Source organism: Lampetra planeri, chromosome 8 (genome assembly GCF_965212315.1).
Source record: "Lampetra planeri chromosome 8, kcLamPlan1.2.h2, whole genome shotgun sequence".
Classification (NCBI taxonomy): Eukaryota; Metazoa; Chordata; class Hyperoartia; order Petromyzontiformes; family Petromyzontidae; genus Lampetra; species Lampetra planeri.
In genome coordinates, this window is record NC_136114.1 from 1,681,994 (window position 1) to 1,693,950 (window position 11,957).

Here is an 11,957-nt window from a genome sequence, read left to right on the forward strand (position 1 = left end):
ATAGGCCTGTTTTAAAGAAAAATAATAATATCCAATTATCAAAGAATATTTCATCGGAAAGATTCTGTAACAAAAACAGCAATTAAATTAACACAGCCGGTGTTTTTTTTTTCAAACTTAAACTTTCCTGTCAAGAGAATCTCAATTGAGAACTCTTCCAGAAACGAGTCCTGGGAATCCAAAGGCTTTCCTGGGTAAATTGCGTAATAAATGTCGTGGCAAACACACCACAATGTTATCGGCGAACCAACACAAAAGCACAAATGGACAACTACACACAACTCAACAGAAAAAAACAATTACTCAAATATTTGGTGGGCGTTGGCAATCGTGCGCAAGCACACATTTATAGAAAGGAAAAAATATGTAATCAGTGACGTTTTGGGCAGTGGGCCTTCTTCATAGCACAGAGATAGGCAGTCCAGAGACAGTGGGGATAAGCGTTGGAGGGGCTAATAAGAATCTTGATTTGACATGCAACCACCGGCATGACTGCATCGACTTGCTCAGCTCTCATTGCCTTTAACATGATATTCTCATTGAATTCGCTCATGTACTTTTACATGCTTTTCTCATTAACTTTAACATGCTACTCTTTGTTACACATAAACTGACATTAACTTGCTAATTTTTTCATTAACTTTTACATGCTTCTCTCATTAAAACACATATTCTCTCTCTCCCCCAAGCCGTTCTAATGCTAAGTTCATTAACTTTAACATACCACGCTATTTATTACACATAGACTGACATCGACTTGCTCATCTCTCATTGACTTGAACATGATATTCTCATTAACTTCGCTCATTGACTTTGACATGCTTTTCTCATCCACTTTAACATGCTCTTCTTGGTTACACATAGACTGACATTAACTTTCTAATTTGTTCATTAACTTTTACATGCTTCTCTCATCAAAATACATATGCTAATCCTACATGCAAATCTGAGCTCTTATGCGCTACGGAAGCCCATTAACTTTGCACGTTAATCCAACATGCTAATCTAAGTTCATTTCCTTTAACATGCCACGCTATTTATTACCTTTACACTATAAAACCCCATTAACACTACTTCGGCTACCTTTGTTCTCAAAAACGTATATAAACTCTTGCTGGTAACAGCTTCTCTTCACAAGGCAGCAGACATCGTGCTGCTCGCAGTAGACATCGCGGCTATTGGGATTTTCACCTGAAGACGATGGCTTGTGTTGCTATCGAAACGTCGTGATTTGTTTTGTTTTATTTCTACCTACGTGACTTTACCGAAATAAGCAAAGAGTAGGGCTAATAAGAACTAAAAATATATATATATATTTAAATTGGCACGTGAATTAGTTACCCATCTGTCGTTATTGACTGACAAAAGATTCAATAATCAAGAGGGTTTATTAAAAAAAAACTCGTGTATTAAAAGTAACATTTTTTTAGTTATTGGCAATATTGCATTATGGGTAGACTTGTAGAGAGGTCGATGGATAATCCACTTGGGGATGTTGCAAATCCTGGGCGCAATCATCATTTCAATGGGGTTAGAGAAGCTCTGAAGAAATGTAAGGTTCAAATGGATCAAGAGGCTTGCAAATGTTTACGAGGAGAATTTAAAAACCAGTTTTGTTTGAGTTATTATTCAATTGAAACCGAATTCACGATGATTAATCTTTAACCATTTTAAAAGGGTAGATGGCAGATATCTGGCCTTCGAAAACGCGGAAAAATCTCACCGCAGGGCACGCCCAGTGCGCAACGGTTAGGTCACCAACTCTACCCTGATGGGCTCTGGGATGTTTAAAAAATACTTTAATGTTTAGTGCAGGGACACATGTAAAGGAGGCCTTTGTCCGCTTAGTTATTTTGTTGATTGTATTCTCCACAACGACGCTATTGATTATTTTGCGTTACGTGTTTATAAAGTTTTGTGCCGAAAAAGGACCCATACCGAACATCGAGGTTCCTTGCCTGTACATATTTTTGGCAATTCACCAGCATTGGTTCAAACAAGGCTAATTGCCGACCAGACACGATGTCAAAACCAGTCCAAAGTTTGCTTGAATTGCAGCAATACTGCTGAAATTATTCACTCCCAGAGGCCTGCGTAGCTGACAAAAAGGGTTGATTTTCATTTTATTTTATTCAGAGGGCCCAATATTATATAGAGGCGTATGTATATTGAACTTCTTTCGCACCGTATGTAACCAAGTGGGCTAATAGGAGGTAAATACAATAACGGTCTGCTCCATTATTGTATTTCTGTAGGATTTTTTTGGTAATCAGTGTTTCATGCTAATAAATGTTAGTGTTACTGTATTGTTACTAGTTTATTGTCAGCATTACTTTAATTGTTTTCGTTTTATAGTTGTAATCTCGTCTAAAAGTATCATTGCAGTATCGTCGTGGCTGTATTTTAGTGTTAGAATTAAATATTTACAGCTGAGAGTATTGTTTACGTAGTATCATACAGTAGAATTGCATTTTAAGCATGCCATAGCGTATAATGCTTGTTAGCAGGTCTTTGCAGCATACAGTTATGGCCGTAGAAATAGCCTCCAGAGTTCTCACGACATTAATGTTAGTGTTACCGTATTGCGATAGATCACATTTAGCCTTTTTGCTTTAGACATTGTTCAGGTTAGAATGGACTTAAGAATGTGTTAGTCTTGTTAGTTGTATTGCATTGTTAGTGTTGTTGCGTTTTATTCCTTGCTAGTATGAAGGCATTATACGTATCCCTCGATTTACAAAAGGGATGCGTTCTTAAAAAAAAAAACACGCATGAAACTAAATTTCGTAAATCGGAATGTCTTTTCCCATTAATTTAATACTAAACATTAGGGATGTGTGTAGGCCAGTCATTGCAACTCTACTCATAACCTAAAAATATATACCTTTGTCACTTTTCACAGCACAAAAATTATAATAAAGTACATGGATATTTGAAACGATTGAATAACTAATCTAGAACAATAACAATTAACCTTTTCAGGGAAGTCACCAAAAGATATTCTGCATGTTGGAATGACTAGAGAGGCGATGTGGAGGCGTTACTGTTGAATTGCAGAAACGCCGTGAAGCACTCATGAATGGGTGACGTCGTACTCTCCCGGGTGGCTTCTTGTTCTCATAGTACGTGCCGTGTTAATCGAAAGTGTCCATAATTTGTCAATTGTGTTCAGGTGAGATTTCGTAAATCGAAGGCTGCCTGTACTGCCCTCTTGGACCTATGTTACTATATTGTAATCGTGTTTCAAGGTCACACGTGGACATTGGTTATATATTTCCATGTTTTATGCAACTGGAATGCACTTTCTACGCTACTTTTGTTTAATTAATAGCAACCTGCAAAAATGAAAATATTAATTGCGTATATATCAAGTTTCATTAGTTTCAGCTTTGACATGGGCAAAAGTAATGCTCACCGAATAGCAAAGCCTGATCTGACAAGAACGCCTCTCAATCCGGGAAACAACGTATGTTAGGGAATTTACCGTTATTATCAAACTAAAGCTGATGTCGACATCCCTCACAGTTTCATCCATACATCGCTGGAGGGACAGATACAGCCCGGTCACATGACCACAGGCAGCTATCACAAGTGGAGTTTGCATGTGCTTAAGCAATGCTAATAAAATGAAGCACTCTCAGAAGGAATTGAAACTTAGGGATGTATACAAAAAAATAAGTGGAGACAGATATATGCAGGTATATTGTTCGCTTGTTACTTATATTCTCCACAACAATGCTCATGATTATTTAGTATTAGGAACAAGTTGGTAAGACGCCCATTACACTTCAACGTGGCTTTTGATTATTAAACTCAGAATATAATAACGTGATGGTCAATGCTGTAAGCGGCACAATAAGTCACTTTCGTATTTCAACATTTACAAAGACGGGACAAACATCTATTCGCAGGCAAACACAAGTCAGTTATCTTAAACAACAACAACAAATCTCGTTCAGGAGGCAAGATAATTTTAAAGAGAGATTCACAGCGGCAGAGGCTAGCTGATGGGCAAGATGTCACCACTACATAATTAAATAACTAGCACTGTAAAATTACAGTGCGGTGAAAGTCAAGGGCAAATTAAAAGAAACAAACACCAGAATACAAAAAACCATGATGCAGAACATGTGAGCAATGAACAAGGATGAACATCATATTAAAAAATATAAAATAAACAAACCTCTTTAAAACTCAAGAAATGTATAGGAACAATATTGAGAGCAAACCACCAACGTGATTGACAATGTCATAATAAACAGTGGGGCATAAAGACAGCACAAGGGGCATTGGTAACTGGGAAATTACACAAACTAAATTAAACTAAAAACTAGTGTTTATTTCACCAGGTAAGGCCCACTGAGCTAAATAGTTATTTTTATAATCTACCTGGCCACAAATAATAGCTCAATGAAGTGGCTTATCGCGTAGAGATTTATAGCAGCCAAATACTCTAAACGCGCCTTTCTAAATGTGGAGGAAAAAACTGGAGGGCCCAGAGAAAAATCCACGCATCCACGGGGAAACCATATCAACTCCAAATATACAGGAGTCAGGGTTGGGATCGCACCTACGACCTCCTGCATACAAGGCGAGGCAGTTAACATCACACCACCATGACACATGGAAGCTAGAAGAGCACAAGATGGAATAATGACACACGGGAGACAGAATCTTAAATCTAGTCGAGGAATATCACAGATATCCACAGAAAGAAGGTTATAATTCCATTAGGTGGATGATCATTTCTCAGATGAAGATGATGACGTATCCGATATTACATTGGAGGTAAACTTTGTTCAAATCCAGCCGCCTTAAACAGCAATCTTCTAACACTAGAACGGACTTTGTTAGTCTTTTGGAAATGGTGCGTGCAATCCAAAAACAAGAGAGATCGTGCGCGTGCATGGCTTCTGTCACAATTTCCAACGTGCATTTCTTCGGAAGTGTTTAATTTACGATAACGCACAATAAGATCGCGTGACGGGCGATTGCCGCAGTTTTACGTCACGTGTACGGGCTTAATCAGGAGGGTAGGGCGAGGCGCGGGTTTGACTTGCGATGTCGCGATGTGACACGGCCCAACGGTAGCGCGTTCGCCACTCGATGCAGAGGTCCGTGGTTCAAAACTGGTAGGCCTCCCTGGTTAGCACTACATGCCGTCTACATCACAGTGGACGCGATACATCCGGACATTATTTGAAACGGGTAAGACAATGTGTGCCGAATTTGAGAAATGTCCCCAGAAATGACTCGATTAGGATCACACGTCACAATTATCGCCTCCCCACTGCCAAACAAATGCCCACTCGTAGGCCAGGCACAGTCACATCGTGCCCCCCACAGGGGCAGCCACGACTGAATAGAAGTATCTTAACGCATATGTGCAGCATATAATCAGAAATGTATTATTAAATTAGGGAGGGAAGGTGCACACATCTTCACAGCGTTGGTTCTTATATCCCAAGTATTGGGATGAACCTTTTGTCAATTTGGTCGGTTTTCTCTACGGTGAGTCAATATTAATGCTATCTTACACCTGGATTTGTTCATATCGGGTCATCTCTATGCAAGTTATCGTGTCCCTGTTGTACAGGCAGAACAAGAGATGTAATGCAATTGCGCTGTCGGCTTTACATGGAAAGTACCGATGAAAAGCATGCCGTGCAACAAAATGTCAATCGACCTCATCCATACACCTCCACTATTATAAATAACCTACGGCGTGTGTAATGGGGGGTTTTGATCATATACTCGGGAAGAGCCAGGCCCTGTTATCACTTGCCACAGCCTTGGATGGGAATAAAATAAAACATAATGGTAATAAAAGTAAAATTTTAGATCGCGTTATTTGTGCAAATTCCAACTCAAATGCTGCAGAATTTGTAAAAGCGCAGTTTCCATGCGGAGGCGTGGGGAACCACAGATAAGCGGGAAGACAGCCAGAACTGGCGCTACCAATAATGATTGCCAAAGCTCTGCGATCCTATATTGAGATGTTTGGGGGAGAAAACCGGAGTTCCTGGAAAAAGCCACACGTGCGAGGGATAACACTCAATCACTATACAGATGGAAATTCATCCATTTGCTCTACTGCCATCATACCCTGGCAAGCCAGGAGATGCTGACCTTGTCCTAGGGTTGGGTTTTTCATGGATGTGTTCGATCCACAAACTTAAACCTCGACAGTGCCTGGGAACGATTGGAATTGTGCAGCCTAACCTGACCACGTGGTCAGATGCTACCCTCCCTTATCTGCAAAAGTGCTGACCTTGTGGGGAGGGGATGGCGACTGCAAGGGTCCTTCTGAAAAACACACATTTGTACATTTCCCCAGGACCGTTCAGTATAAGTGACCACTCACATTTTGAAGAAATGCACTGAAATTCATTGTATTGCTTACTAGTAAATATTAATCACCAGCATCCATTAATCACTTTATGAAATTATAATTATTATGATCACTCCACTGTTGGATGAAGGTCTCCCCAGGTCACCTCCAAATCTCACGATGCAATAAACGACCCAGAACCCACACACGGAGCCGATTGCATCGCTCCACTTCCTCGGTGGTCGCCCTCTCCAATGCGTTCCATTCCCTTGGCTGCCACTTCGTTAGTCCTGTCTCTCGCTGTAATGCCAACCATACCCTTCTCGATGCTTCTTTGTACACTTTTCAGGTTTTTCTTCATTCACGGTCCATGTTTATGATCAGGATGTAATAGCAGATAATAAGCACTGGTTCAAAAGTTATTATTTTTGCTGGTTCACCTCTGTATTGAATCGACTTGGTCGTGGTCCACCTTCAATGTTTTCCCAGAGATATCCCGATAGATTTTAGTGAACTTGTTTTTTTACATTTAAATATGATGTTGTTGTAAATGTGTGCAAGTAATTTTGTGATGCTGACGATTCCTTTTGACAACGACAGTACGCTGCTGCCGTGGGTTCATGTTGGTGAAAATACAGATGCAGACTGTGTTGAAAAACCAAAGATCTTAAACATTCCTCTGCATGAATACATTTTTACAGGAGCTTAAAACAAATAATGTGAAAAGGAAGGTGGTATTATTTTAGGATATCCCTCAAACAAGAATAAACAGTTTGTAATAAAATAATATTCGCCATTCAACAGCAATGACATGGACTGTATTCATGTAAAAATATATAAACCAAATCTACTCCCCTATTGCAGTTTGCTGGGTGAGACCTTTGTCTTGACTTAATGCCCTCAATAAACGAATTGTTTAAGTTAATATATAACAAAAAAATACCGGAAATATAATCAGGAAAATGTCATGTTATTCTTACACACAGGGCATGTTCTAATTTAAAAACCGAGTTTGAGTGAAATTCGTTGTACGAAAACCAACAATAGCGTTAAGTTACGTTTTGACCTTATCTTGGTAATATTTCAATTTATTCTCACTTATAGTCAGTAAAATATCAACCAATATACAAGAAACATAGCTAGCATGGACTTACACATGTAGAAGGGTAGTACATTAAGCACATATAATTTGTAGTAGTTCTGAACATAAAGTCAACTTATTTTATTACTGTGTTAATTACCGATAATCTTCAGAATGATGAAATGTCGCCGACTGTGCTGTCCATGCCAGGCTTGCGCGAGTGTTGGCGCCCGGCGACACGACTCATATAGGCGCGAAAGGTCCACCTACAAAATGGCACCTGATAAGAGATCGTTCTTATTATTTTTTTGAACACTATCTAATCGAGCACATTATAGCCACTTCCTGTTGACTAAATTGCTGGCAGGAAAATGAGCTGGGCCGATAGGTATTATGATAGTAAAAGGCCATGGCAATGCCCTCATGTGCTCAGTTAAGTTGTGTTTTTCTTTTTCAGGAAACTCAGACTACACATATATGGAGAACTAAACGGTCAGGGAGTGATGCGTTGCCAGAATTTCTTGTACATACTATGGGCAGTCACAGCTGTTGGAATTCAATTGTATTCAATCTAAGGAGCGCATTCCATAGGCGGGGAGCCATGGCACAATAATATATACGGTGGGTCGTCCTTGGGTCAAAGACGCGGCCACGGGATGCAGAGAATGCCATGATTGAAGGCCCGTAGGTTGCGAAACCGTGCCGCGAAGATTATATTGGTCACGAATGCATGTCGGTGCAAGCCCTCTTAATTCTTCAAATGTTTACCATAGACTTTTAATATAATCTTGATGCAGTTTTTTTTTCAGTTTGGTAAATGTATTTTTTTATAACGGTATGTTTAAATGCTGTTTTATTTAGAACTTTGTTTGCATAAGAGCTTGGATGACTGCATCAATTTCCATTGGGAATATTATAGTTTTTATAATCTAGAAAAAAATTACTTTGTATAACTTGACTCGAGAACATTCTAAGCTGCAGTCTATATTTTGTGTAATAATTCGTATCTATAGCAGCAATACTAATGCATAAAGCAAGATAATAATTAGCGACCTTGTGGATACTAATACATAAAACAATTCACCGCCTTCACAGATATGTCAATCCACACTTATTTTTTTACATATCCCATCAGCCACACCCCAGTACTAGTCACTATTTCGTGTATAAGTAGTAGGAAATTAGTTGTGTATGGATTCAAACAGACGGTAGTAATTTAAAACAGTATTACTCTTAAATTTTTATTGAAAAAACTTTGGAGAAGCCATGAGGAGATGCGACTTTATACTCATTGTAAAAACTCAACATGCAAATAATATACACGATATGATAAAGCATATTACATAAAGATATTTGATTCAGTCTCATAAAATGTATCACATTTTAAAGATTAATATTTATATTATTGAAATGGATAAGGTATATATTGTTGGAATAAATATGCAAACCGTGGCCAGTAGCGTACAGAACTGTATTACAATCTTCTAAACATGTGGTATTTAAAATTATATTACTGTACAGGTTTAACGCGTAGGTTTCGGGACCAATATTCTCCAGATGTTTTTGGGTTAGATTGCGTTAAACCCACCACCACCCGCCACAGCCAATTAGTAAGGTTTGTCACGTAAATAGAACATGCATAATGTTCGCTTATTACCATACGAATACCCCAACAGGTAATTGAACCCATTGCAATTTATAGGCATTCATTTATTACACCCATGGCATTCGCATTTGATTAGTTCACAAGTGATGACATCAAATTTATCCCTCTATTTAAGAACAAAACAGGAGTATGTCTCCACATATATGGCTGTCGTCTGATTATACTAGTTGTAATTATTGGCGAAACGTCGTACTCCAACAGTATATGTTGTTGGTTTATTCTCAGACACACAAGTGTGCCTGCATGCAGTGTGAGGGGACTAGTGGCCACGGGAGGTAATGATAGGGAAGTCAGCCTACAGTGCGAATGCACTAGTGGGCACGGGAGGTAATGACATGGGTATCAGTTGTGAGTGCGAAGGGACTGGTGGCTACAGGAATGTTCGAGAAGGGAGCGTGGTCAGGTGACGAAAGACGACGGTGGAGTCTGCCGGTAGAGCGAGCGTCAAGGGGGGACGTGGCCTCGATTGATATATAAGGGAGATGCATGGGAGACTCTGGGCTGTTGCAGTGGGATCTCCGCCTGATGTCAAGTGAACGTGTCTTCAATAAAGTGCCATCTCAAGTCATTGCACTAGTAGCGAATTGGCATGTTCTGTTTACGTGACAAACCTTACTAACTGGCTATGTCGGGTGGTGGCGGGTTTAACGACACATATGCACGCGATGTAACCGTACAGGTGTTAATTCTCATTCGTATTTTAACATTATTTCGGTCCTGTATTTGTTTAATTCCTGTTGTTAAAGGAGCCGTTAGTCTACGTGTCACAAGAGCCGGGATGTTTCGGTCCATCTGTCCAGAAAGCACCTGCCATGTTCTCACACAAAATGATAAAAAAAGCTCAAGGTAAATCAACACAAAACTTGCCACACAACAACGCCGAACCCAAGATCTGTAAAAGTTTGTGGGCAACTTGGCCGAGATATCTAAAGAAACAGGTGGGTGTGTGTGGGAGGAGCCGGCAGCTCCGTGGGATCGTCGCCGAGTGTCGAGAGAGAGCGAGGGAAGGCGCCACCGAGTGGCGAGAGGGCACAAGCGGGCTCCTTGCCACCTTTTTGCAACCACTGGCCAGAGTACAGCTAAATTAAAGTCTATTAAAACCGTGCAGTAGTGTCCTCTCAAAGTTCTGCGCAAATCAATTTCTGCCACCCAAACAGATTCCAATGTCCAAAGTGTTCATGTACAACCCGGACAGACAACAAGATGCGAGGACGATGGAGCGCCGGTGTTAGGTTAGAGGGCAAGGTGACGTGCCGATAGGTCCACATCATAACACATAATTAACGAATCAACTCAGATTCGTCAGTGAGGTTTTGGCGACGGTTTGAGAAATGGCCCTTCTTCATTACACAAAGTGCTCGCCACAAATGAACCACCAATACCTTGCTGATATTGTCAAGGAGCATAAACCATCACGCACACTCTGGTCATCCTCGCAGCGGCTTTTGGCTCGCCATCGAACAAAGACGGTCATTATATCGCGTGCTTTCAGATGCGCTTCTGCGGCTGTCTGGAACGCTCTTCCTTCCAATATTAGGAAGCCTCTGGAGGTATGCACTTTCACATCTGAATTGAAAACGCATTGCTTTAGAAATTTTTTTTAGTTTGTTGTCCTAACCCCACACCACCGGTTAGCACGATTGGCTACGTACGGTGCGAAAGGAATTAAACACGCGGTAAAGTACATGCGCCCATTCCTTATTGTCTTTTAATTACAACTTTTAAAGCGCCGCACAGAATTATCAGCCTTTTAATGAGTTTTTTTATTTGGGGAGGATACCGGAGCACCCGGATAAAACCCACGTGGAGTGAGGAGGAAACATTATATCCCAAAGAGACGGTACCAGGTGGAATCAGGGCCGGATCAAGGCACGGGCTTTAGGGGCTGCAGCCCAGGGACCTCCCACCAGCTGGAGGGCCTCTAGATATTATTTGTGAATGCTGAATTTTATTTGTTGCTAGCCTTGTAAAAATGAATTTTTTTTCTTTAACTTTGTATTCCTTTTGAAAATATTACTGGGGGCCTCACAGTACCTGAAGCCCAGGGGCCTACACAATCTGAATCCGGCCCTGGGTGGAATCCACATTTTCTGTAGACTTCTCTTGGCGAGCCAGGAAACGGCAACCTCATCGATGCCCACGGGAAAGGCGTTTCACCTGTCTGATGCACCAATCCTCGCCTCTCGTGATAGATTACAGGCCACGTATCGCCACCACCGCCGGACCTAAAGCAGTGTCATTGGAAAATTACGTTTTATACAAAGACTGCCTTGTTATTCAATACCATTTGGCAGACAATAACTAAGCAAATACGACTCCACATGGCTTTACCTTCCCATTAGCCACATTACTTTCTGGGAGTGCATCATTTAATTGAAATTAGTTCAGCTCAAACAAAACCCTGGACCGATGTCACCATGGTCTCATCGGCAGTCAGGCTTGGTTGACGTAATGCTGAACTGCCAGACGTATATCGGCGATGACCATTCTTCCTTTAAGATACGAGTTCGTTACACTGATTGTGCTATCATTTTTTTGCATTCCCGGTATTAAACCGCATGTTAAAAAAAATCAAATAAATTACTTATCAGTTTTCCGCGCGCGCATAACTGAGAAAAGATGGAATTTATTTTATAAACTGGACCCACCGCAGAGGTTGCTGGTTCGACTCTATCTCCCGGCGCGGCAACTCCATAATGCAGAGCCCCTACCGGACTTACGCCACTGCCAGCATTGGGGGGCGTCTCCTTATTTATACTGCTGGGGCTGGGCTGTACCATATCAGTGGAAGTCTAGGGGGGGGGGGTTGCGTCAACAGAATTCTCCGCTAGGCGGAGGGAGAGGGCATCATGAACCCCCCCCCCGCTGCACAATGCGCT

General features: G+C 40.9%; 1 protein-coding gene across 3 annotated transcripts in view; it reads right to left on the bottom strand.

Moving 5' to 3' along the window:
• The window catches only part of LOC144720196 (gamma-crystallin S-like), a 52,284-nt gene extending 40,486 nt beyond the window's left edge, over positions 1-11,798 (bottom strand). For 2 of the 3 annotated variants that reach the window (XR_013585728.1, XM_078596693.1), the window contains exons 1-4: positions 11,727-11,798; positions 11,236-11,303; positions 7,573-7,692; positions 6,272-6,306 (exon numbers count right to left, since the gene is read on the bottom strand). The gene's annotated coding sequence lies outside the window, so the exon portion shown is untranslated. The remainder of the gene's footprint in view (positions 1-6,271; positions 6,307-7,572; positions 7,693-11,235; positions 11,304-11,726) is intronic. The other variant, XR_013585729.1, reaches the window with a different exon arrangement.
• Positions 11,799-11,957: the final 159 nt, after the last annotated feature.